The sequence below is a fragment of the Bos indicus x Bos taurus genome, chromosome 19, assembly GCF_003369695.1.
Source record: "Bos indicus x Bos taurus breed Angus x Brahman F1 hybrid chromosome 19, Bos_hybrid_MaternalHap_v2.0, whole genome shotgun sequence".
NCBI classification, from domain to species: domain Eukaryota; kingdom Metazoa; phylum Chordata; class Mammalia; order Artiodactyla; family Bovidae; genus Bos; species Bos indicus x Bos taurus.
The window spans coordinates 25,952,305-25,977,599 of record NC_040094.1 but is presented as its reverse complement, the minus strand read 5'-3'; the positions used below and the strand labels follow the sequence as shown (position 1 = coordinate 25,977,599).

Genomic DNA, 25,295 nt, shown 5'->3' with positions numbered 1-25,295 from the left:
AATGTTTGTTGCTAAATCTCCACATCCCCTGCCCTTACATACATTAATGAATATATAGAAGAAATAAGTATTAACCTTTGATATTAATCACGTTAGACCTTAGGCTAAGTAAATTCTTTCCTTAACTAAAACCCACTATACCCTCACCCTATAGGAATGTAACTTTATTTGTGTGGCGTCTGTTTTAAGAATAATCACCCTTGGAGAAAAAAGTGTTCTGGTTGACTGACTGCTGTGACAAGGAGAGGGTCATAAATTGTCAGCAGGCCCCCCTGGCCAGAAGATGATGTAACACCCCTAAGACCTCTGTATACATTTGTGTGAAGCACCTAACTTTAATAAAAGTCAGGACTGCTGTCCCCACGTGACTTTTGTATAACATCTCAGTGTATAAAAACAGACTCTGGAAAATAAAGAATTGGGATCAGTTTCTTGAAATACTGGTCTCCCCATGTCGCTCTCTCTCTCACTCTGGTTGAGTCTCCATCTGGAGCACGGAACCCGCCATGCTTACTAATTATGCCTGGGCTTCTAAGATCCGACCGGGGAGGCCTCAGTGTCTCCTCTCCTTCGGGAGAACGGAAGGATGCCTGCGGCCTACGTAAGTGGTGCAAGCTTCTTGTCTTGAAGTTTTATTGGTCTCCCGCGTAAACCAAGCTACTCAGCCTCTTTTCTCCACTGAATTTTCCTACTGAGCTATCCTCATTCTATTACTCTTTATATCTTTGATGAATATTTAAATAGTCGCCTAAGCCGTCTCCCCTTCGAATACCCTAGATCAGCCAGGGCTGGACCCCGGCACATAGGATTCTCCAGGCAAGAATACTAGAGTGGGTTACCATTTCTTTCTCCAGGGGATCTTGCCAATGCAAGGATCAAACCCATGTCTCCTGCATTGTAGGCAGATCCTTTACCAGTGAGCCACCAGGGAAGCCCTCAAGTAACTATAGTTATTTATTATCCCTCATGGTTTCAGTGGGTCAGGAATTCAAGAGCAGCTTGTCGGGTGTTCTGAGTCAGTCTCTTGTGTGGTGAAGAGAGATGCCACCCGGGGCTGCGCTCATTTGAAGGCCAGATTGGGGCTGGGAGGGTCCATCTCCCAGGACCCCTGAGGTTCACCCACATGGCCGGCAAGTCGGTGCTGGCTGTTGGCTCCTCTCTGCAGAACTGCCTGAGTGTCCTCACAGTGGGGTATGTGCCCTTGCGTCTGTCCTTATAATGTGGCGGCTTGTATCCCTCAGAGGGAGCAATCCGATAGGATCCGGGGCAGAAACTTCAAAACCTCTCATTTTCTAAGTCTGCATTCTGCTGCATTCTAATCTGTCACACAGGCCAGCCCTGATTCATTGCAGGACAGGACTACTCAAGGGCACGGATAACCAGGAGGCAAAGCTACCTGGAGATCCTCTTGGAGGCTGGCGACCTCAGCCTTCATCTGTAGGCTTGACCTTTTACATATAAGAAGGAAGGAGATGTCTCCTGAAAGACGGTCATGCGTATTTATCAGGAGGGAAGTCTTGCCTAGAAATCCCCAGCCAGCAGCTCCTCAGGACCCCTCAGCAAGGTCTGAGCCAATGTCCGTGACCCAGCTGCATGAGAAGCTGGGAAGGTGGGGACGGGGTGAGATTGCCTCTGTTGGTGAAGAAGAGGAAGGAAAGTAGCCGTTGGATGAGCCAACAACGTCTTTTGCAGATGGCTAACCACCTCAGCACCCTCCAAGAGGGACTGAGCAACCACACTCCCAGGAAAACGGGGTGTCATAAAACCCTTGACGTTTGGAGGGTTTAAACAAGCCCCCGGTGTGGGCTCTCAAGGAGAAAAGGAAATACTGTCCTAACCTGCGGCTTCTGAAGCTAGTGGTCACCCTAACTAGTGGGAAAAAAGTGAAAATGTTAGTCGCTCGGTTGGTCCCGACTCTGCAGCCCCATGCACTGTAGCCACCAGGCTCCTCTGTCCATGGAATTCTCCAGGCAGGAATACTGGAGCGGGTAGCCATTCCCTTTTCCAGGAAAGTGTACGGGAAAGAGAGCTGCTGCACACTGATTGCCACAGTCTTGAGATGTCAAGCCTGGGGAGGCCCTAGCTGAGTGCAGCCCATTTTCAAAAAGCAAGGGCATCCTTCACCAGCAAGTCCTAGGGACCGGTTGGGACCAGGCTCCCATAGCGACACCCTGTGGCCATAAGAAGCAACAGCAGTCAGAGCTATTTTGGGCATTGTGTAAGCAACCAAGTTAGTTCATGGAAACTTCAGGGTGCGCTCAAGATCCTGGATTGCTTGCAAATGAGACACGTGCAAGTGTGAGTGATCAACTGGGAAAATAAGAGCTGTGATCATATTGTATCCCACATTATGGAACCGACCATAAACCCAGGGCAAAAGCATAGACGCATATATCCCAAAGGGTTAACAGGCGCCTAAAATCATAGGTACTATTTTTCCTTTCTTTTCTTTTTTCCTTACTTGCTAATGGTAATAATCACAAATATTAACATAGTACTTTCCATGTGATGGGTCCTGCCAGTTACCTGTGAATTGGGTATGATAATTATAGTTATCTTTTAGAGACAGAAACAGACCCCAAAAGGCTAAACTACTGCCCCTTCTGGCTCTGAACTCTGTGCTCCTCTCCTTTATGCTACACTTTTTCTTTTCTTTTGGGCGAGCTTGAAGGATCTCAATTTCCCTGACCAGGGTTTGAATCTGAGCCCCAGCAATGAAAATGCTGAGTCCTAGATAACATCACCCTTATGGCAGAAAGTGAAGAGGACCTAAAAAGCCTCTTGATGAAAGTGAAAGAGGAGAGTGAAAAAGTTGGCTTAAAGCTCAACATTCAGAAAACTAAGATCATGGCATCTGGTCCCATCACTTCATGGGAAATAGATGGGGAAACAGTGGAAACAGTGTCAGACTTTATTTTTTTGGGCTCCAAAATCACTGCAGATGGTGATTGCAGCCATGAAATTAAAAGACGCTTACTCCTTGGAAGGAAACTTATGACCAACCTAGATAGCATATTCAAAAGCAGAGACATTACTTTGCCAACAAAGGTCTGTCTAGTCAAGGCTATGTTTTTCCAGTAGTCATGTATGGATGTGAGAGTTGGACTGTGAAGAAAGCTGAGCGCTGAAGAATTGATGCTTTTGAACTGTGGTGCTGGAGAAGACTCTTGAGAGTCCCTTGGACTGCAAGGAGATCCAGCCAGTCCATTCTAAAGGAGATCAGTCCTGGGTGTTCTTTGGAAGGAATGATGCTAAAGCTGAAACTCCAGTACTTTGGCTACCTCATGCAAAGAGTTGACTCATTGGAAAAGACTGATGCTGGGAGGGATTGGGAGCAGGAGGAAAAGGGGACAACAGAGGATGAGATGGCTGGATGGCATCACCAACTCAATGGATGTGAGTTTGAGTGAACTCGGAGTTGGTGATGGACAGGGAGGCCTAGCATGCTGCGATTCATGGGGTGGCAGAGTCGGACATGACTGAGCGACTGAACTGAACCGAACCGAACCACACTGGATTGCCAGGGAAATCCTTATACTATCTTACTATCTTATTTGTTTATACTAAATTGTCTGCAGTATCCCACTTATGTAATAATATATTAAAAAAAAGCAGTGGCATAGATAGATTTTATGATCACACCAAAAAATAACGCTTGCAACAAAACAAGAAAAACATGGCTGACCATGAACTGTACTTCTGGCTGGGATGGGAGGCTGTGTGTGCCAGGGGTTGCTGATGTCACGTGGGTACAGCTACACCAGAAAGTCATGATTTTGCGCCTGTACAGGCCCACATCCCCTCTTCATGTGGGCTCTCCTGATTTCTTTTTTTTGACCACACCACTTGGCTTGCAGGATATTAGTTCCCTGACCAGAGATCAAACCTGGGCCCTGGTAGTGACAGCACCAAGTCCTAAGCCCCGAGTCCTAACCACTGGACCACCAGGGCTCTCTTGATTTGGGAGCAGTTTTGAAAATTCCTCCTTTCCCTCAGAAGCTATGAATACAAGGACTTGCAATTAATAGGGGCCCAGCCCTGGTGAGTGGTGGGCCTGCACTGGGGGTGGGGTGAGCTTGAGGGAGGCTGCCAAACTGAAGGAAGGATGAGAAAAGAGAAGGAAAAGAAGAAAGGAAAAGAGGAAGTGGAAGAAGACAGATTAAAAAAAATAGGAAGATAATTTTCTCAACTTCCCCCATCCCTGGCTTTCAATATCCACCCATCAGCCTCATGATGCTACCTCCTACTGGTGTTTCCAAACTCCACTCAGAGGTCACCTCCTCCAGGAAGCCTGCAGGCTTGGCCTATCTCTATCATGAAACTTACTGCTTATTATTGAGATTTTCTGTCTTCGCTGTGGGTCATCAAGCCCCTCAAAGGAAAGGCACTCTGCCTGCCTTCTCCAGAGTCTGACCCTGGCCTTGACCAGAGGAGAAACACAAAATGAATGTTGTAAATGAGTGGATGAAACTTGCTTCTCAGGCCACCAGCTGCACCAGCCTGGGAGTAATGGTTCTCAGCAGCGGTATTTCTGTCCCTCTAGCCTTTACCAGCAGCAGCAGCCTTTACCAGCAAATAGCTAGACCTCTTCCTTTTTGAAAACATGACCCCAAACACCTCTGAGGGGATCATACAGAGGGAGACTTGCTTGTGCGTAAAATGTTTCTCCCAAATACAGAGCACTCAGGAGCTCTCTGCACACAAGGGCACCTCTCTGGGGCCTGGGGAAGCCATCGCTGTAGCAGTGTTCCCAGCTCCCTCCCCCTTGGGTGTGGACCGGGGTCTGAGGAGCAGAGCACAACCCAAGTGGTGGGCAGGAGCCCAACGGGGCATCACTCTGCCCTCCAGCACTGGAGGTTTGCCCTCATCAAGCTGGAGGCCCTGAGACTTCCCTGGTGGCCCAGGGGTTAGGGCTCTGCATTTCCACTGCAAGGGGCACAGGTTCAATCCTGGGTCGAGAAACTAAGATCCCACATGCCACACAGCGCAGTCAAAAACTTTTAAAAAATTAAGCTGGAGGCCCTGGCTCTTTGGTTAATCGAGGCAAATTATTTTCCAGGTGGTGGGGGGCTTCCTTGGTGGCTCAGATGGTAAAGAGTCTGCCTGCAATGCGAGAGACCCGGGTCCGATGAAGCAGGAAAATCCCCTGGAGAAGGGAACGGCCACACACTCCAGTATTTTCCAGGGACCACCCAGGCCCTCATGCAAATAGACACCACCTGTCTTCCTCATGTATTCAAGTGTTACCGAAAGCGACAGGAGGACACAGATGAAACTCAAGCTGAGTCATGACTTTCACTGAAAGAATTTGGAGAGGCAGGGACTTGTGGCTTAGGTTCTAGTTCCAGCTCTGCTTCTAGGTATCCTGTGTCCAGCTGTAACACTCATGCCACCACAGAGAAGAGTGTGTCCTTGGCTCCTGGCTCCACGTGAGACTACCCCACCACCCAGACACTGGAGAAACAAGGCCTTCACGGCACCCAAGAGAGCAGATACTGGAGAACCTAACTGCCCCACTCTTGATCCCAGTCACCTGGCAGCTAAGGTGGCAAGGAGCCCATGGCCCCATACTAGGCAGCTTGAACTAATTATCTTTTGCTGCTTAGCAAATTATCCCCAAATTTAGTGGCTTAAAACAATAATAATAGTTTTAATTATAAGATTTATGCACCATGACCAAACAGGATTTATCCCAGATGGGTTTAATATCTGAAAAATCAACTGATGTAATGTATCTCATCAATAAGCAAAACTCACATGATCATCTCAAAGAATGCAAAATAAAAAGCGTTTAGCAAATCCCACACCATTTCCTGATTAAAACACTCAAACTGAGAACAGTAACTTGCTCATTCTGAAAAAGTACATCTATGAAAAAAATCCACAACTGACATCACAATTAATGACAAAAGACTGGATGTTCCCTCCCATCAAGATCAGAAATACGACTAGAATGTCTGCTCTCCCCTCTTCTACTCAACATTTTAGTGGAGGTAGTAGACAGGACAATCAAGCAGCGGAGCGTTCCCTATGCAGGGGGCCCAGGTTCGATCCCTGGTCAGGGAACTAGATCCCACAGGTAGCAACTAAAGATCCCAGGTGCTGCAACTAAGAACCTACGCAGCCAAATCAATAAATATAAACATTTTTTAAAAGTGAAATTCTTGGTTCCTGCTCCCAAGTTCCTCCTCCCTCAGTCTTCTCACACCATTAAAGCACCATCATCCACCAGATGCTCAAGTAAAAAACCAAATGAGCCTTTTTCTTCCTTCATCCCCCATACTCAGTCCTTCTGCAAATCCTGCCCCCTCTGCCTCTAAAACACATTTTGAATCTATCCTTTTTCTCCTCATCTCCAGCAGCCCTCACCTGGACCACCACAGTGGGATGTGAGCTGGACCCTCTGTTTGCACCACTGCCTCACCAGCCCACAAGCTACACAACCCCCGAGGGATCTTTGTAAAATGGATATCAGATTAGGTAACTTCCCTGCTTGAGTAAACCACTGGGAGTGGGGGGACTACTTTCCAAAGGTTTTCTCCCACACATAGTGTAAAATCAAATTCCTTTCCCTGATTCAGCCTCTAGTGATCTGACTCTGCTGACTTGGCCCCACATCTCTTATCTCCCTCCCTCCGCCCATCCTGTTACAGTCACGCTTTCTCTGTCCCTCAAACACAAATGCTCATCCTCATTTCAGAAACTTAATCCCCTCTGCCCGGAATGCTGTTCCTTGAGATTGTTGCACAACCAGCTCTTTCTTATTAAGATATCAGCTTAAATGTCACCTCCTCCAGGAAGCCCTCCCTGACTACTCAATTTTTAAAAAGTCACCCAAGGACTTCCCCGGTAGTCCAGTGAGTAGGTCTCCACACTCCCAATGGAGGGGGCCTCAGGTTTGATCCCTGGCTGGGGAACTGGATACTGTATGCAGGCTGCCACAAAGATCCCACAAGCCACAACTAAGACCCAGCACAGCCAAAATAGATAATAAATAAATTTTTGAAAAACAAAAAGTCACTTAATGTGGAGAAGAGGGAATCCTCCTACACTGTTGGTGGGAATGTAAGTTGGAGGAGCCACTGTTAAAAAAAAAATGGTGTGTAGGTTCCTAAGAAAACTAAAAATAGAATTACCATGTATGTGTGTGCTCAGTCATGTCTCTCTGTGACTCCGTGGACTGTAGCCTTCCAGGCCCTTCTGTCTATGGAATTTTCCAGACAAGAATATTGGAGTTGGTTGCCATTACCTACTGCAGGGGATCTTCGAAACCCAGGAATTGAACCCTGCTGCTGCTGCTGCTAAGTCGCTTCAGTCGTGTCCGACTCTGTGCGACCCCATAGACGGCAGCCCACCAGGCTCCCCCGTCCCTGGGATTCTCCAGGCAAGAACACTGGAGTGGGTTGCCATTTCCTTCTCCAATGCACGGAAGTGAAAAGTGAAAGTGAAGTCGCTCAGTCGTGTCCGACTCTTAGCGACCCCATGGACTGTAGCCCACCAGGCTCCTCCATCCATGGGATTTTCCAGGCAAGAGTACTGGAGTGGGGTGCCATTGCCTTCTCCGAATTGAACCCTAGTCTCTTGCATCTCCTACATTGGCAGGCTAATTCTTTACCACCACGCCACCTGGAAGCCCAGAATTACCATTTGGTTCAGCAAGACACAGAACCAACCTAAATGTCCATCAACAGATGAATGGATAAACATGTGGCACCTATATACAATGGAATACAACTCAGCCATAAAAAAAGACAAAGCCATTTGCAGCAACATGGATGCAACTAGAGATTATCATACTAAGTAAATCAGAAAAAGACAAATACCACATGATATCACTTATATGTAGAATATAAAATATGACAAGGGACTTCCTTGTGGTCCAGTCCAGTGGTTAAGACTCCATGCTTCCAATGCAGAGTATGAGGGTTTTATCCCTGGTCAGGGAACTAGATCCCAAGTGCTTTGCAACACACCCAAAAAATAAAATAAGACCAAATGAACCTATTTATGAAACAGAATCATGGACATAGAGAATAGATTGTAAGGGTGAGAGGTTGTGGGAAGGATGCAAAGGGAGGTTGGGGTTAGCAGATGGAAGGTTTTCTGTATAAAATGGATAAACAACAAGGTCCTACTTTATAGCACAGAGAACTATATTTAACATCCTATGATAAGCCATAAAGGAAAAGGACATTTTTTAAAAGTATGCATATTTATGTGTGTGTGTGTATAACTGAAACACTTTGCTGTACAGCAGTAATTAACACAACAATGTAAATCTCTATACTTCAACTAAAAAAAAGTCATCCAGTCACTTTCTGTCCCAGCTTCAGTTTAATGCTCTGCATGGTTCCTATCACTGATTGTTTTTTCTTTCTTCCCCCTCTGTCTTAACAACTGCTGTCATCACCAGCACCTAACACTCAAACCGTATTCATTCACATTTTAATAAAGAAAGGAATGAATTGCTGTGTGACTTAAGGCAGGACAGTGCTATTCTCTGAGCTTTCTCCACCAAAAAAATTATGTGACTGAGTAAGCTCTTGTCTCTAAGGACCAATAGCCCTTAAGGCAAATCAGAGCTATGATGGTCAGTGACCACCAGGTGTCGCTAAAGACAGCTTTGCTAAGAAGTGATTCCGTGGCACAGCCCTTTCAAGGCTGCACCAGAGGGCTAAACCATCAGCTCACCATTAAGAAGGTCTCCAAGAACACTTGGGAGTCAACACACACCTACTAGAGGCCAGCCAGGCAAATGCCCTGGGGCCGGGGACTCAGTCTTCCAATCTGTCCATTGGGCATAGACTCATTGTCCAGGTTCTAGGTCAAACACTTCCACTGCTGCAGAATTAGGGTGGGAGGAAACAAATTTAAAACATTTCCGCAGGGACTTCCGTGGTGGTCCAGTGGCTAAGACTCAGCACTCCCAATGCAGGGGGCCCAGGTTTGATCCCTGGTCAGGAACAAGATTCCACATGCCACAACTAAAGATACCACATGCCCAGTGGTATCTTTACTGGACCCAGTGCAGCCAAATATAAATAAATACCAAAAACAAAAACATTTCTTCAGAGAGTTCCCTTGTGGCCTAGTGTTTAGATTCTGCGGCTTCGCTGCTATGGCCCAGGTTCAATCCCTGGTCAGGGAACTGAGATCCTGCATGGGGCAGCCAAAAATAAATAAATAACATTTTATCAGCATGAAAAGAAACCCTGTACCCATGAGTAGTCACTCTGCATTCCCCCCGAGTTCCCTCTTCTACCCCTTACCCCAGACCTGGTAACTACCAGTCTACTGTCTGTCTCTATGGATTTGCCTGTTCTGGACATTTCATACGAATGGAATCAGACATGTGGCCATTCGTATCTGGCTTTGTTCACTAACCATAATGTTCTCAAGATTTACCCATGTCCTCGCCTGGATCGGTACTTCATTCCTTTTTATAGCTGAATAATATTCCATTGTAGGGATCCCCTACCACTTGTTTATCCATTCATCAGTTGGGTTGACATTCGGGTTGTTTCCACCTTTCGGTTGTGAGTAATGCTGCTATAAGCATTCATGTACAAGTTTTTGTGTGAATCTATGTTTTCAATGTATTGGGTATATATCTAGAAGCAGAATTGCTGGATCAAATGGCAGCTCCATATTTAAGTTTGAGGAACTGCCAGAATTTTCCCACAGTGACTGTTTTGTTCAGTTCAGTTCAGTTCAGTCACTCAGTCGTGTTCGACTCTTTGCGGCCCCATGAATCGCAGCACGCCAGGCCTCCCTGTCCATCACCAACTCCCGGAGTTCACTCAGACTCACGTCCATCGAGTCAGTGATGCCATCCAGCCATCTCATCCTCTGTCGTCCCCTTCTCCTCCTGCCCCCAATCCCTCCCAGCATCAGAGTCTTTTCCAATGAGTCAACTGTTCGCGTGAGGTGGCCAAAGTACTGGAGTTTCAGCTTTAACATCATTCCTTCCAAAGAAATCCCAGGGCTGATCTTCAGAATGGACTGGTTGGATCTCCTTGCAGTCCAAGGGACTCTCAAGAGTCTTCTCCAGCACCACAGTTCAAAAGCATCAATTCTTCGGCGCTCAGCTTTCTTCACAGTCCGACTCATGACCACTGGAAAAACCATAGCCCTGACTAGACAGACTTTTGTTGGCAAAGTAATGTCTCTGCTTTTTAATATGCTATCTAGGTTGGTCATAACTTTCCTTCCAAGGAGTAAGCGTAACATTCTACATTTCCACCAACAACATTCGAGGATTCTGATTTCCCCACATCCTTGTAAACATTTGTCATCTGCCTTTTTGATTCTAGCCATTCATTCTAGTGAGTGTGAAGTTGTATCTTATTTACTGGGGGTTTGATTGGTACTTCCTTCATGACTAATGATGTTGAACGTCTTTTAGTGTGGTTACTGGTCATTTGCATAACTTCTTCAGAGAAACGTCTACTCAAATCCTTTGCCCATTTTTAAACTGGGTTGTCTTTTTATTGTTCTTTTGTTTTCTGCTTTATTTTTGGCCATGTGGCCTGTGGGGTGTTAGTTCCCCAACCAGGGATCAAACCCCCACAGAAGGCAGTAAAAGTGCAGAGTCGTAACCACTACACCTCCAGTGAATTCCCTCTGTGTCTTTTTATTGTTATATTTTAAGAGTCCTTTATAATTTCTAGATACAACTCCCTTATCAGCTACATGATTTGCATAACTTTTTTTTCCATTCTCCCATGGGTTGTCATGTTCTTGATATTTGCTTTATATGTCTTAAGGTGACCTGTTTCATCTTAGTAGGTTACTCCTAGAATTATGATGTAGACATTCTTATTTTTCCCCATAAATATCTAACTTTTCATTTTTTATTGGGCCATAGCCGATTAACAATGTTGTGACAGTTTCAGGTGAACAGCGAAGGGACTCAGCCCTACATATACACGTATCTGTTCTCCCCCTTCATAAATATTTTTTGTCTTAAATAATTGTTTGATATTTGCAGAGATACACCAGCTTTCTTTTGGTTAGTATTTTCTATTTACTTTCAACCTTCATATCCTTGCTTTAGATGTTTCTCTTTGTAAACAGCATGAATCTGGGCTCTTTTTATAATCCAATCTGACAGCCAATCTGGCTGAGTTGGTGCATTTACAATTATCGTGACTCAGGCTAATCAGAGGTATCTGCAATCTGCCATGGACTGGACGGGAGGAGGGAAAAGGAACAGCCATTTATCAAATGTTAGTTCTGTGCCAGCCCTGAGCCATGTGTGCCCCACAGGTGGCCTTGCACAATGCTCACGCTGTGTTGGCATAAACATCATTACTATTTTTTTGGAAATTTTTTTTTTTCTTAATGGCCAAGCCATGTGGCTGGCAGGATCTTAGTTCCCCAGCTGGAGACTGAACCTGTGTTCTCAGCAATGAGAGCTTAAGTCCTAACCACTGGACTGCCAGGGAAGTCCCAGAAGTTTTTTGGGTTTTTTTGAAAGTTTTTTTTTCAATTGAAGTACAGTTAACTTGTTTTTTTAAGTATACAACAACACCTTTTCAGTTATACATAAATATATGTATATATATGCGTGTGTGCAAGCTAAGTCGCTTCAGTTGTGTCCGACTCATTGTGACCCTCTGGACTGTAGCCCACCAGGCTCCTCTGTCCATGGGATTCTCTAGGCAAGAATACTTGAGTGGGTTGCCATGCCCTCCTCCAGGGGATCTTCCCCACCCAGGGATCGAACCCACATCTCTTACATCTCCAGCATTGGCAGGAGGGTTCTTTACCACTAGCACCACCTGGGAAGACTATGTATATATGTATCCTTTTTCAGATTCTTTTCCATGGTAGTTCAGACAGTAAAGAATCCACCTGCAATGCAGGAGACCCAGGTTCAATCCCTGGGTAGGGAAGATCCCTGCAGAAGGGAATGGTTACCCACTCCAGTATTCTTGCCTGGAGAATTCCATGGACAGAGGAGCCTGCTGGACTACAGTCCATGGGGTCACACAGAGTCGGACACGACTGAGCAACTAACACTTTCCATCATAGGTTATTACAAGATATTGAGTATAGTTCCCTGTGCCATACAGTAGGTCTTTGCCGTTTATCTATTTTGTATATAGTAGAGTGTACATGTTAACCCCAAACTCCTAATTTACCTCCCCCCTCCGTTACTCCTATTTTATAGAGAAAGGGATCAAGGCTCTGCATGGTTAAGTACCCCAAAGCCACACAGCTGGTAGGCAGCAGAGTCGGGGTCCTGGCTGGACTCTGGACACCATCCCTACGACTTGCAGGGCATCCAGGAACCATCCCAGAGCGAGCAGGATCCAGCTGCACCTTGAAGGTCCGATTGTGATAGACAAGGAAAGGTTTCCAGGCGAAGGGTAAAAACACAGCTGTTGGGTACTGAGGTGCGTCATGGGCTGGAGGGTGGGGCCCCTGCTCCACTTAACCCAGCTCACCCCCAGGTGTAGAAACGTCTGTTCTCCACATTCACCCCCCTCCCACTCCTTGCCCTTGCCCACCAGCACTTCTGCCCACGATGGGCACAGCAGGTCATGCTAATAGCTTACACGGGAATGTGGGAAATAAGGTCATTCTGTTCCCGTTCCAGTCTTGTTCTGGGGAAATGTTTAGCAACCCACTGAGTGGGGAGGGGGACTTGGAGCATCTGCCAGTTGCCACAGGGTAAATACTCCCATCTCAGCTAAAACCTCACGAAAATTGCAACATCACTAAATACACAGCTCTTGTGAGCCCCGAAGAGCCAACTCCAGGCCATCACCCTACCTACTCCCTCCTGGAAAAGTCTGCCTAAAGGTGGATGAGAACTGCTCCTGAACGCTGTGCCTTCTCAATGCGGTGCAGACCCTTCATGCCCCACCTCTTCTTTCTTCAGCTGGGCTTGGCAATCTTTGCCTTTCAGGGAGTGGTACAGAGATAGAGCTGAAAGGGCGCTTGCCCAGGGAGCTGCTGGAGACAACAGATGCACCTGTGAGTGTTTATGTGTACCGTTAGTGCCTGCACAATTCTGCACGTGCCCACATGGGACTATGCATATTCACATGTGTCTGTATGTGGGTGAACATGCCTGTGTAACTGGGGGCTATTCCGGAAGTTGAACCAGAACAGGAACCGTTAAGTGGTGCTTTTTAAATGTGATGCTTTAAAAAAGTACCCGTGTGCTGATAATGACCACAGTTGTGTCCTAAGCTATTAACTGCACATGGCTTCTGTCTGCCTCAGCAATTCTGAACCCCTGTCCCCATGGGCACAGGGACACAGCCCAAGACAAACATGGAAACCAGCTCCTGGGGCTTCTAGGAGACGACAGTTCATGGCATACAGCCGAATCCTCAGGTGAGTGGGAATCATGGTCAAGGAGGACAGTGAGCAGGGAGAAGTGGGCATGGGGGATGCAGACTGTCAGCAGGACGCAGGTAAGGAGGGGGTGGAGTACAAGGGACAGGGCCAGTGCTTCAGGCAGCGGGTGCTCCAGACCAGTGGAAGCGCCTTCACTCATCTGCCTGCAGGCATCCCTGGCACCACTGCAGAGGCTTGTGGGGGCAGGGGATGGACACGTGTCTAAATCAACCCAAGGGACCAGTGTCAGCCAACTACCAGCTGACTCCATCACTCAACATGAATGGCATTTCCTTGGCTCCACACTTTGCACACTTTGCTGGTGGGCAGAGCCCCAGGGAGAGGCTTGATTCTAGCTGGCCAGGGAGAGACTGAGTTCCCAGAAAGGCAACCGGGACTGCTGCACCACCTGAGGTCCTCAAATGCAGCCCAGCTTCTCCACCCACACTGCCCCCAGGACTCCTCTCCCCTCTCCTATCTTCCCTCCTCCCCTCTCCCCCAATCTTCCTGCCCAGCTCACTACACCCATCCATCGCTGGGCTGGTCAGAGTTTTCCTAGAGGATTATTTGCAACGTATGTGCATGTGTGAGTGTGCGTGTGTATCCGCAGGGCATACACAACCCCATGTGTGCCTAGGCCTTGAATCTTCTCCCTTGGGATTTACTTTGCCAGAATTCCATATATCATCTACAATGGATGTTAACAGGGCAATCACTCAGGGATGTCCCTGGTGGCCCAGAGGTTAAGACTGAGATCCCAATGTAGGGGGTGAGTTCCATCCCTGGTCGGGGTATAAGATCCCACAAGCCATGTAATGTAGCCAAAAATGAAAATAACAATAATAGAATAAAATGGCAGTCACTCACATCTGAAGTCCCTCAGAAGTCACCAAATTCAACCCTACCAATGCTTCTTAGAGAGTCATTATTGGTATATGAATAGAGATAATTCTCACTTTGATGGGACTAAGTGCCGCCTGCATCTTTTGTTTGTTTATTATGCATTGTTTTACATCAATTTTTATTTTTATTTCTTTTTTGGCCATGCCTCTGGGCATGCAGGATCTTAGTTACCCAATCAGTGATCAAACCTGTGCTCCCTGCAGTGGAAACTTGGAGTCTTAACCACTGGACCTCCAGGGAAGTCCCATGCTGCATCATTTGATGGACCTAGGTACCCCATTCCCTTGGACATGGTGATGTGCTGAGGAGCCCAGTTGTCCAGGTACAGAGTGGGCTACTATGTAGAGATCTGCAGAAATTGCTCTAAGGCTTCCCAATGTGGCTGTCCCAAGGGCCACTCCCCAGCACACAGCACTGGCCGGCTGACCGGTTGTCCCACGTCCTCCAGGGCACCTTTTATAGGTGAGACCCGAGGACTGGGGCCTGCCTGGGCCTGAGGATGATCTCACACTGCCTGGATCCCTTGGTCATTAGCATTCCTGGAAAAAATACTTGAGTAGATGTTATTGAGATGAAGGCCTTCTCTGGAAGTTAGATCTGTGCACATAACTATCTTCCATCTGGGAAACAGGCTAAGGTCACTTACCCAGACTTTTAAAATCAGCTTATGACGATGATTCTCTAACAGTTTTTGTCATACTGGATGTTTTACCCAGAGGGAATCTTTCCACTGGATTTTTTTCAAAGTATCTCCCTTTGCAGCAGATTTGAAATAAATTTTTAACTTGGGAGTGAAGTGCTTAAGTGTTCAGTCGCTTCAGTTGTGTCCAACTCTTCGAGATCCCATGGACTGTAGCCCACCAGCCTCCTCTGTCCATAGGATTCTCCAGGCAAGAACACTGGAGTTGGTTGCCATGCCCTTCTCCAGGGGATCTTCCCTACCCGGGGGATCGAACTCGCATCTCCTGTGTCTCTTGCATTACAGGTGGATTCTTTACCCACTGAGCCACCTGGGAAGCCCCTTTTAACTTGGGGGTGGGGGGCGGCGCATCAAATCAGTGTACCTTCTCCTGCCCTCTCAACATGACTTAACATGTAGCTTAACATGACTACACTTTGAACACAGCTGCTTAGAGAAGAAAATTAAGAAAAAAAGTAATCAAAACAGAAATTGAGGGAAAGATTGTCTATATCCACAATCACCTGTCTTCCTTCCTTCCATCCTTCCTTCTTCTGTCTCTTTTCTTCTTCCTTTCTCTGTTTCTTTTCTTTCTCCCTCTGTAAGCAGATAGGTTAAGGGGTCCCTGGAGAAAGAGAACCAGGAATGACTTTCCTGACACTTGTTATTTAGTTGCTAAGACGTGTCCAACTCTTTGTGACACTGTAGACCATAGCCTGCCAGCCTCCAGTGTCCCTGGAATTCTCCAGGCAAGAATACTGGAGTGGGTAGCCATTCCTTCTCCAGAGGATCTTCCCAACCCAGGGATTGAACCTGGGTCTCCTGCATTGTAGGTGGATTCTTTACCATCTGAGCCACCAGGGAAGCCAGAAACAAGGCAGGCTGCACTTGTTTATGCCCCATAATACATCCTTGGGGCAGGGTCCTGGTTCCTCAGGGGATATACGTAGTAATATATTTTTGAGTTCTTCAGGAACCAAGGCCCCCATCCAGGTGGAAGATAGAATGATGACATTGACCCTCCTGAATTCAATCACCTTCAGCGTGGACTCTGTCACCCTTGGCCCCAATTCTGTGCTGAATGCTCCTCTGCTCAAGCCCCCTCATGAATATGCATGTACCTTTAGGTTAATGGCATCACCGTCATGAGTTTGAGTAAGCTCTGGAAGTTGACGATGGACAGGGAAGCCTGGCGTGCTGCAGTCCATGGGGTCGCAAAGAGTCAGACACGACTGAGCGACTGAACTGACCTTAGGTTAAAACGTCCCCAATTTTGCTGTTGGGGAGACACTGCCTTGGAGGAAATGCCCCCCGTTTTCCTTTCTTGCTGTTGTAATAAATCCTTCCTTCTGATCCTTTTGCTTGGTTGTGACACCCACCAGTGTTCTTTCCTGGAGAATCCCAGGGACAGGGGAGCCTGGTGGGCTGCCATCTATGGGGTCACACAGAGTCGGACACGACTGAAGTGACTTAGCAGCAACAGACACCCACCAAGGGATGAACTCAGTTTTCAGGGAACACCTTCCCTTCCATTCCCTTCCCTTTCCTTCCCTTCCTTTCCTCCTTTCTAGCTTTTGGGAAAGCTTCAGGAAGGTTCCTGGTGCTCTTTAAGCCCCTAGGGAGCCTAAAGCTCACCCCTCATTTCTAACCCCACCCCAACCCTAAGCCCTTCCCCCACCAGCAGCACAGGGCTCATTAAAAAAAAAAAAAAAAACTATTCAAAACTCAAGTATCTAGCAGCCTCTCTGGTAACTGCAAGTGAGAACCTGAGTAAGATCCGTAAAGATCATGTGAGTCAAGGGGGAAATAAGGTCTAATTCACAGAAGTCTGGTTTTGACCAGATTTTCCCCAACCTCTGTCCACCCACCTAACCCCCCACCCACCCCGCGCGGGGTTTCCAACCCTCCCAGCCAGCCTTTCCTGACCCACCGTCCGTGACCCACCTTTCAGGCCAGGCTCCCAGTCCCCTCCCATGGAAATATGACCTGTCACCTCAGCCGCTGGCTCAGACCACACACCGGGACACAGCCCAGCAGGAAAAGTCCAGAAGTGATCATCCCCACAGGCTCACGCCCCCTGGAGCATCGCGGGACTCTGAGCACCGCCCAGATCCGCATCCGGAGCCTGGGCGGCGAGGGGGCGCGGGGGGTCCCGGTCTCTAACCCCCAGGTTCCAGGAAGTCTGCCGAGAGGCTGCACGCCCCCTCCTCCCACTTCCCGTCCTCCCCTCTCTCCCCGCCTTTCCCTCCGCCCCATTCCCGGATTGAATTCCGGAAGAGTCCCCGAGCCTGCCGTGGGGTCCTGCAGGCGGTCCCTCTCCCGTCTGCTTTCTCTATTATTCTGATCGACTCTCGGGGACACCGTTTGTCAACTGTCGAGAGCTATGCATATGACCGGGGTTGGTATTGTTATTACTAAGAGGCGCTCGGTTTCGAAATCGCTTTGAATTTTCTGGCACCAAATCTTGGCGGTTCCCGTGCCTGGAAGCCTCGGCCGCGTGGGTGTTTTTTCGTCCCTGTGACTTGCGGAGTGGAAACCCACTCCTGCTTTCCTGCTCGGGAAGACGGTGGTTTGAGACGGGTGAGCAGAGAACTTGAACTTGGAGTTGGCCGGTGGGGGCTGGGACTCTTCCTCTGGGCCTGCCTTTCCCGCTGACCTTAGACAAGTCACGTCACATCTCCGAGCTTCAGTTTTCTCACCCAGAGTGGACTGAACCCCCTCCTCAGAGTGTTGTCCTGTGACCATGTGCCAAGGGAATGAAAGTAACGCTCCTGGTGCCTGTACTCTAAAGACCTGGTTCAGTGACAGGTCAGGCATGCTGGCTGTCTCCACCGGCTGGGAGAGGGCTGGCAGGGTGGCCTGAGTTAGCATATTTTAAAAATAGGATGCCCAGTTAAAGTAGAATTTCAAATAAGAGACTTTTGTTTTTAAGTATATAAGTATGTCCTGTACAATATTGGGGATATACTTAGACTAAAAAAAAGTATTCCTTATCTGAAACCCAAATTTATCTGCAAACCCTAAAAGACTAAGGTACTGATAATGGATTCTCTTGGTGCTACTGGAGAGTTTTTGTCTGAGACAGAACTCCGGGGAAGATGAGGTGAGAGTCTTTGAAAGAAATATGGGCTGAAGTAGGAAGATCTAGAACACGGTCCTAAAAAGGGTAGCAGTGGCCTCCAGGCCTGGTTCACCTTCTGCTCTCAGACCAGCAGCAAACACACCAGCAGCCTGGATGGGGGCTGGGCTTGGTGGACCCCTGTCTCTCCTCTTCTCCCCCGTTTCCAGTTTACCTGCTCCTCCTCCAGCTCCGGCTGGGGGCTGGCCACTAGGCCAACAACCCCCTTCCCAACCCTGCGTTCCCTACACCAGAAGGACAGCAAGAGATATCACAGAAGAAGCTAGACCGAGGTAGTAAATCGGGAGTAAAGCTTGCTCTGTGTTAATTGTCTTCCAGGAAACCAGGACTGTGTCGCTGCAGAAAGCCGGGAGCAAGACACGCCCCAGAGCTGGTTTAACCTGCTGTGACTAGACTGGCTGAATTAACTATCCCTCAACTGGACACATGACCACTCATTCCTATGGAGGACTTTCATCTGACAAACATTTTCTCCTCTCCTTTGTCTATCCCACTGGGAAGCATCAACTGGCTACTCCTCCTCCATCCTGACTCCGCCCCCATCACCTGTCTGCCTCTCCCTCCTCCACCTTACCTAGTCAGTCGCTTGGATCCTCCCCAAGCTCCACTGCTTAGCTCAGGCTTATCAGAGCTCACCTGAACTGCGGTAGCCTCCTCCCCATCTACCCATCTACCCCAGCTCCATTCCCCATAAAAGCAGGTCTCAGCTTGCCACTTCTCTGCTGCTAATCCTGTTTTGCATCAGAGGCCAAGGCCCAGCCCTCAGGGACCAACGAGCAGGACAAACCAGGGTGCCTGAATAAAACATGCCTCTTCCAGTCAGTCACCCAGGAGAAACTTACTCATCCCAGGAGGGGAGGCGGGGGAAGAAGCTTTAGGGAGGATTCTGGCCCAGCCAACTCTCATCAACCGAGGTGAGGAAGGGGGACACGGTGGTGGCTCAGCCTGGGATAAGGACTAGACCCCACTCCACTTACAAACTGCCCTCTGCTTTTCTTAGATGTTCAACCTCATTCATAAAATCTGCTCAGTTGCTCTGTCGTGTCCGACTCTTTGTGACCCCACAGACTGTAGCCTGTTAGGCTCCTCTGTCCATGGGATTCTCCAGGCAGGAATACTGGAGTGGGTTGCCATTTCCTTCTCCAGGGGATCTTCCCGACCCAGGGATTGAACCCTGGTCTCCTGTATTACAGGCAGATTCTTTACCATCTGAGCCACTGGAGAAGCCCCCATTCATAACATAAGAAATGTAAATTAAAACTACAAGATACCATTTTTCACCTATCAGATGAGCGAAACCAGAAACCCAGCAAAAGGGAGCTCATGCCTGTCGAGGTCAAGGTGTGTGAAAACAGTCTGAAAGTTAATTGGCACAGTCTCTTTAAAGGGCCAACTGGTAATACTTGTCAAAAAATTATATATCCAAACTCTTCCTCCTAGCATTTCCACTTTCAGAAATTTACCCTGCAGGTATACAGGTGCCCTGGTGGCTCAGACGGTAATGCATCTGCCTGCAATGCGGGAGACCCGGGTTCGATTCCTGGGTCGGGAAGATCCCCTGAAGAAGGAAATGGCAATCCACTCCAGCACTCTTGCCTGGAAAATCCCACGGATGGAGGAGCCTGATAGGCTACAGTCCCTGGGGTCGCAAAGAGTCGGACACGACTGAGCGACTTCACTTTCCTTTCCTTTCCTTATACAGGTGCCCCAGGGTTTTCCCAGTGGATCAATGGTAAAGTATCTGTCAATGCAGGAGACAGTGCGGGTTCTACTCCAGAATTCGGATGATCCCCTGGAGGAGGAAATGGCAATTCACTCCAGTATTCTTACCTGGAAAATCCCAGAGACAGAGGACCCTGGCAGACTATACAGTCCATGAGGTTGCAAAAGAATTGGACCTGACTGAGCAACTAAACCATAACAACACCATACAGGTGCCCTAACGTATGTATAATATGCATCAGGATATTCACTGAACTATAGCTTTCATAGTTTCCATTTGGAACCAAAATAGGAGGGTAGTTAATAAGTTCTACTTCAGCAATACAATTAAATATTATGTTCTATTTAAAAGAATGAGGCAGCTAAGTACTAAAATTAAGTGATCCTAATTAAGATTTATCATGTGCAAAAGCAAAGTGCAGAACAGTGAGTACAGCATTTAAAGCTTATGATTTAAAAAAAAAAAGTAAACGTTTCATAAGTATAGAGTGTCTTTGGAAGGAAACAATCAACAACAGTGTTGTGGAGTGGGATGCTGGGAGACCAAGAATATAAATGGGAGGAAGACTTTTTGGTGTGTGCCCTTTGAATTTTGTGAAATATTATCAAATCCAGCAAAATATCATGAATGTGTATTTCATATGTATATTATGTATGTGTGTGTGTATAGAATAATTTTAAGTGTAAGGGACCTTTTAAAAAATATGTTTATTTATTTATTTGGCCATGCCTTGAAGCTTGCAGGATCTTAGTTCTATAACCAGGGATCAAAACTCAGCAGTGGATGTGCACAGTCCTAACCCCTGCACCCCGAGGGAATTCCCTAAAACGAGAGGATTTTTCTACCCTGCTGCCGTCTATGGGGTCGCACAGGGTCGGACACGACTGAAGTGACTTAGCAGCAGCAGCAGCAGTGCTCCGTGAGAGATGGTGATAAGCGTACTGCATGGCCCTGCCCCTTCCAGACCTCAATTTTCCATCTATACAATGGCAGTCTCGGGGACTGCAAGGACATCAAACGAGTCAATCCTAAAAGAAGTCAACCCTGAATATTCATGGAAGGACTGATGCTGAAGCTGAAGCTGCAGTACTTTGACTACATGATTTGACAAGCCGACCCATTGGAAAAGACCCTAATACTGGGGAAGATTAACGGCAGGAGGAAAAGGGGGTGACAGAGGATGAGATGGTTGGATAGCATCACCAACTCAATGGACATGAATTTGAACAAACTCCAGGAGATAGTGGAGGCCAGAGGAGCCTGGTGTGCTGCAGGTCCGTGAGGTTGCAAAGAATCAGACACAACTTACCAAATGAATAACAGTGAGAGTTTGAGACTAGGTTCCTGCCTTATTTCTTAATCTTACAGCTAACCAACCAAACCAGTACCGATGTAGTGGCCATAAGATGACCTTTGATGGGCTGGGGAAGGGATGGTATAAAATGGCATTAATGAATGAGCAAAGTCCGGGAGATAGTGGAGGACAGGGAAGTTGGGCGTGCTGCAGTCACTGGGGTTACAAAGAGTTGGACATGACTTAGCAACTAAAAAACAACAACAACAATAAAAGTAGGAGGCACTGCCGTCAGTTGAACAGGATCACTCCTGTGGCTTTGGAGCAAGTGATCATGGGAAAGCTGCATCTGCCTGCATTGGGGACACCTGTCTCTCCTGCAAATCAGTTCCCTAGGGCTTGGCAGCTTCTTCCCTCCCATCACCTATCTGCTTCTTCCATCACCAGTCTGCCCACCTGCCTCTATCCCTGAGGCCCTCAGGGAGGAGCTGACCCAGGGAAGGAGCTAGAGACAGCAGTGGAACAAGTTCTATGGGGCAGAGGGAAGGCGCCTACCTCCCCATTTATTAACTGAGGTCCTGGCCTCCCTCCGGCCCTGATCTAGGCAGATCAGGCTCTGCCTAGCTTAGCCTGCCTGCCCGCTCCTCCCCACCTCCCTGTGCCCATTCAAAGGAGGCAGCTCTCATATATGCTGGAGCTTGACACACCCAGCTCCTTCCACCAGTCTAGCCTTCTCCTCTAACAGAAGATGTCTGTGCCTGAGGCTGGGAGACCTGAGATGCCTGCTATGTTGAGCCTCCCTGGGAGGTGAGACCTGGCAATCTGAGCCTTCAGAGCACACCCAGAGCCCCAGTTAGCAGGCAGCCACCTCTCTCCAAAGCCTCCTGCTGGGCTCAGCACTGGCCTTTTCTCTCTCTGTCTCTTTACGAAAAAAAAAAGTATTTATTTATTTGGTGGTATCAGCCTGTAGGATCTTCAATCTTCGTTGCAGCATGCAAACTCTTAATTGTGGAATTGTCTAGTTCCCTGACCAGGGATCGAACCCAGATCTCCTGCGCTGGGGGCACGGAGTCTTAGCTACTGGACCAGCAGGGAGTTTCCTGGCCTTTTTCTTAATGATCTTAATGATGAGAGCCAAAGGGAAAATACATGGGAGTCAGAGGAACTGAGGCTGGATATTTTCCTGGCCCTTATTCTCTCTCTCCCATCCACCCTGGGTTTTCTGTTCCAGATCAGCCCTAGCCCCGTGATGAAGTCACTCTCCTTCTTGGGGCCTTCTAGTCCAGCTTCAAGAAGAGGGGCTTGGGCCCAGGAAGCTGCTTGTTACCAGATGCCCCCAGGTGGTTCCAAGGCAGGTGCTGGGTGGACAGGGTTAAAGAAGCAGCTGTCTTGTACATTCCAGAAAGGCTTTGTCTTACATTCCTCCTGGATGTACCCCTAGAAGCCAAGGGTCTGAAGTGAGCAACCAAGAGGCTGGGGCTTCTGGAAACAAGGCAGATGATCCTCTTTGTGGGACTTGACTCTGAAAGCTGCTACCATCAGTGGTTAGGATTCTGAGCTTCTACTGCCCGGGGCCCCAGTTCAATCCCTGGTCAGGGAACAAGATCATACAAGCAACACATTGCAGACAAATAAATTAAAAAAAATTTTTTTTTTAAAGAAATACCAATCTTACAACCCAGCCATTGTGTCCTTCGATTCTTACCCAAGAATGAAAACATGTCCACACAAAGACGTTACACAAATGTTTGTAGGAGTTTTTCTGGTAATAACCCCAAACTGGAAACAACACAAATATCGACCATTAGAATGGATAAACAAATATGGTATATCCATACAACAGAATGTTACTCAGCAGTCAAAAGGAACAAACGATTGATTCACACAACATGGATGAACTTCAAAATAATTATGTTGAGTGAAAGAAGACCAAAAAGAGTATATTCTGTTTGATTTCATTTAGGTAAAATTCTAGAAAGGGAATCAGTGGTTACCTGGGGCGAAGGTAGAGAGAAAGAGGGAGAGATTACAAAAGGGCACGGGACTTCCCTGGTGGTCCAGTGGTTAAAACTCCTTGCTCCCAATGCAGGGAGCACGACTTTGATCCCTGGTCTTGGTCCTGCATACTCCACAACACAGCCAAAATAATAGTGATAATGGCATGAAGAAACTTCTAGGTATGATGAGTAGGTTCATTACCTTTATTAAAGTAATGTTTACACGTGTTGAAACCCAAATTATTTTGTGCTTTGAATATGCACCGTTTGTTATGTGTCCATTGTAATTTAAACAAATTTTATTGGAAGATATTTGCTTAGTATTGTGCTGATTTCTGCTATCCATCAACATGAACCAGCCACAGGTATACAAATGCCCCCTCCCTCTTGAGCCTCCCTCCCATCTCCGACCCCATCCCACCCCTCTAGGTTGTCACAGAGTACCAGTTGAGCTCCCTGTGTCACGGCAAATTCCCACTGGCTATCTATTCTACACATGGTAAAGTGTGTTTCCATGGTACTCAATTTTTTAAAAGGTGTTAATGAGTGAACGTAGGTTGGGCATATCTAGGTCCAATCAAGCATTGAAGGTGCATACAGAAATCAATCCAGATACTTTTAAGCATGAAGAACAGGAAAACCAACTTAGGTAGCACAAACATAAAATGCTTGATGTCATCTACCTGGAAGGCCAGAGGCTTCAAGTAAAGTTTGACTGATCCCTTCTGAGTACTAGACACCACCTTTACCAATATGATGGAATCCCCATAATTGTCAAGGGACTTAGCTACAAATAACAGAATATACTCTAACTGATTTAAGCAACAAAGGAATGTATTTAAAGATATACATGTAAATAGCTCACACAGTATCTGAGCAGGATAGAGAACTAAGCTTGGAGGCTACAAGCCAGGAACAATATGTCAGTTTTACCCCAGGACTGTTATCAGCAAATCACATGCTTTTTGCCTCCACTGGGCATTTTCACCCACATAAGGGAGGAAGGATCTCTACTGAGAGTATTCACATTGCCCCACAAAAGCTCTGTGTCTCTGCCACTCCCTGCAGCATCCTCTTCCCCATATAGCTCTCTTCCGAATCAGAGTCAGCTGCACCTGATTGGGCAATCCTGGACCACATTCCTGTGCCCTAACTATACAGGAGGCTAGATAGAAGAGTCTTTTACCTTATATTTTCCTAATAGGAACTCATCTTGGCATGCATAGGAGAAGAGGCTTTCAAAAAGATACTGGGTGACCACAACATAAAAAAATGGCTCACTATAAGTCTTATTTGGGAGAGATTATTTATTTTTTTAATTTTATTTTTTTCATTTTTGGCTGTGCTGGGTCTTCCTTGCTGTGTGGACTTTTCTCCAGTCATGGCGAATGGGGACTCCTCTCTAGTTGTGGTGTGAGAGTTTCTCCTTACGGTGGCTTCTCTCGTCGCAGAGCATGGGCTCTGGGGCACCTGGGTTTCAGCAGTTGGGGCACGTGGGCTTAGTGGTTACAGCTCGCAGGCTGTAGAGCACAGGCTCAGTAGTTGTGGTGCACAGATTTAGCTGCTCTGCAGCACGTGAGATCTTCTTGGCCCAGGGATCAAACCTGGGTCTCCTGCATTGCAAGGCAGATTCTTAACCACTGAGCCACCAGGGAAGCCCTGGGAGAAATTCTTATTTATCACAGTTACAGTTGAGGAAACTAAGACTCTTAAGAAGTTAAGCTGCTTATCCATGGTTCATGGGGTTCTCAGTGTCATATCTTTTTGCCTTTTCATACTGTTCATGGGGACAATATGTCATGTATGGATGTAAGAGTTGGACTATAAAGAAAGTTGAGTGCCAAAGAATAGATGCTTTTGAACTGTGGTGTTGGAGAAGACTCTTGGGAGTCCCTTGGACTGCAAGGAGATCCAACCAGTCCATCCTAAAGGAAATCAGTCCTGAATGTTCATTGAAAGGACTGATGCTGAAGCTGAAACTCCAATACTTTGGCCACCTGATGTGAAGAACTGACTCATTAGAAGAGACCCTAATACTGGGAAAGATTGAAGGCAGGAGGAGAAGGGAACGACAGAGGATGAGAACGACAGAGGTTGGATGGCATCACCGACTCGATGGACATGAGTTTGAGTAAGCTCTGGGAGTTGGTGATGGACAGGTAAGCCTGGCGTGCTGTGATTCATGGGGTCACAAAGAGTCAGACACG

General features: G+C 47.3%; 1 long non-coding RNA gene across 2 annotated transcripts; it reads left to right on the top strand.

Moving 5' to 3' along the window:
- The first annotated feature begins 17,187 nt into the window (after positions 1–17,187).
- Positions 17,188–23,400, top strand: LOC113877813. 2 transcript variants are annotated; one of them, XR_003506828.1, is made up of 3 exons: positions 17,198–17,515; positions 18,393–18,988; positions 19,777–20,442. It is a non-coding gene; the product is annotated as an uncharacterized LOC113877813 (long non-coding RNA). The 2 variants fall into 2 exon arrangements; XR_003506827.1 differs by having other exon boundaries at positions 17,188–17,515; positions 18,393–23,400.
- Positions 23,401–25,295: the final 1,895 nt, after the last annotated feature.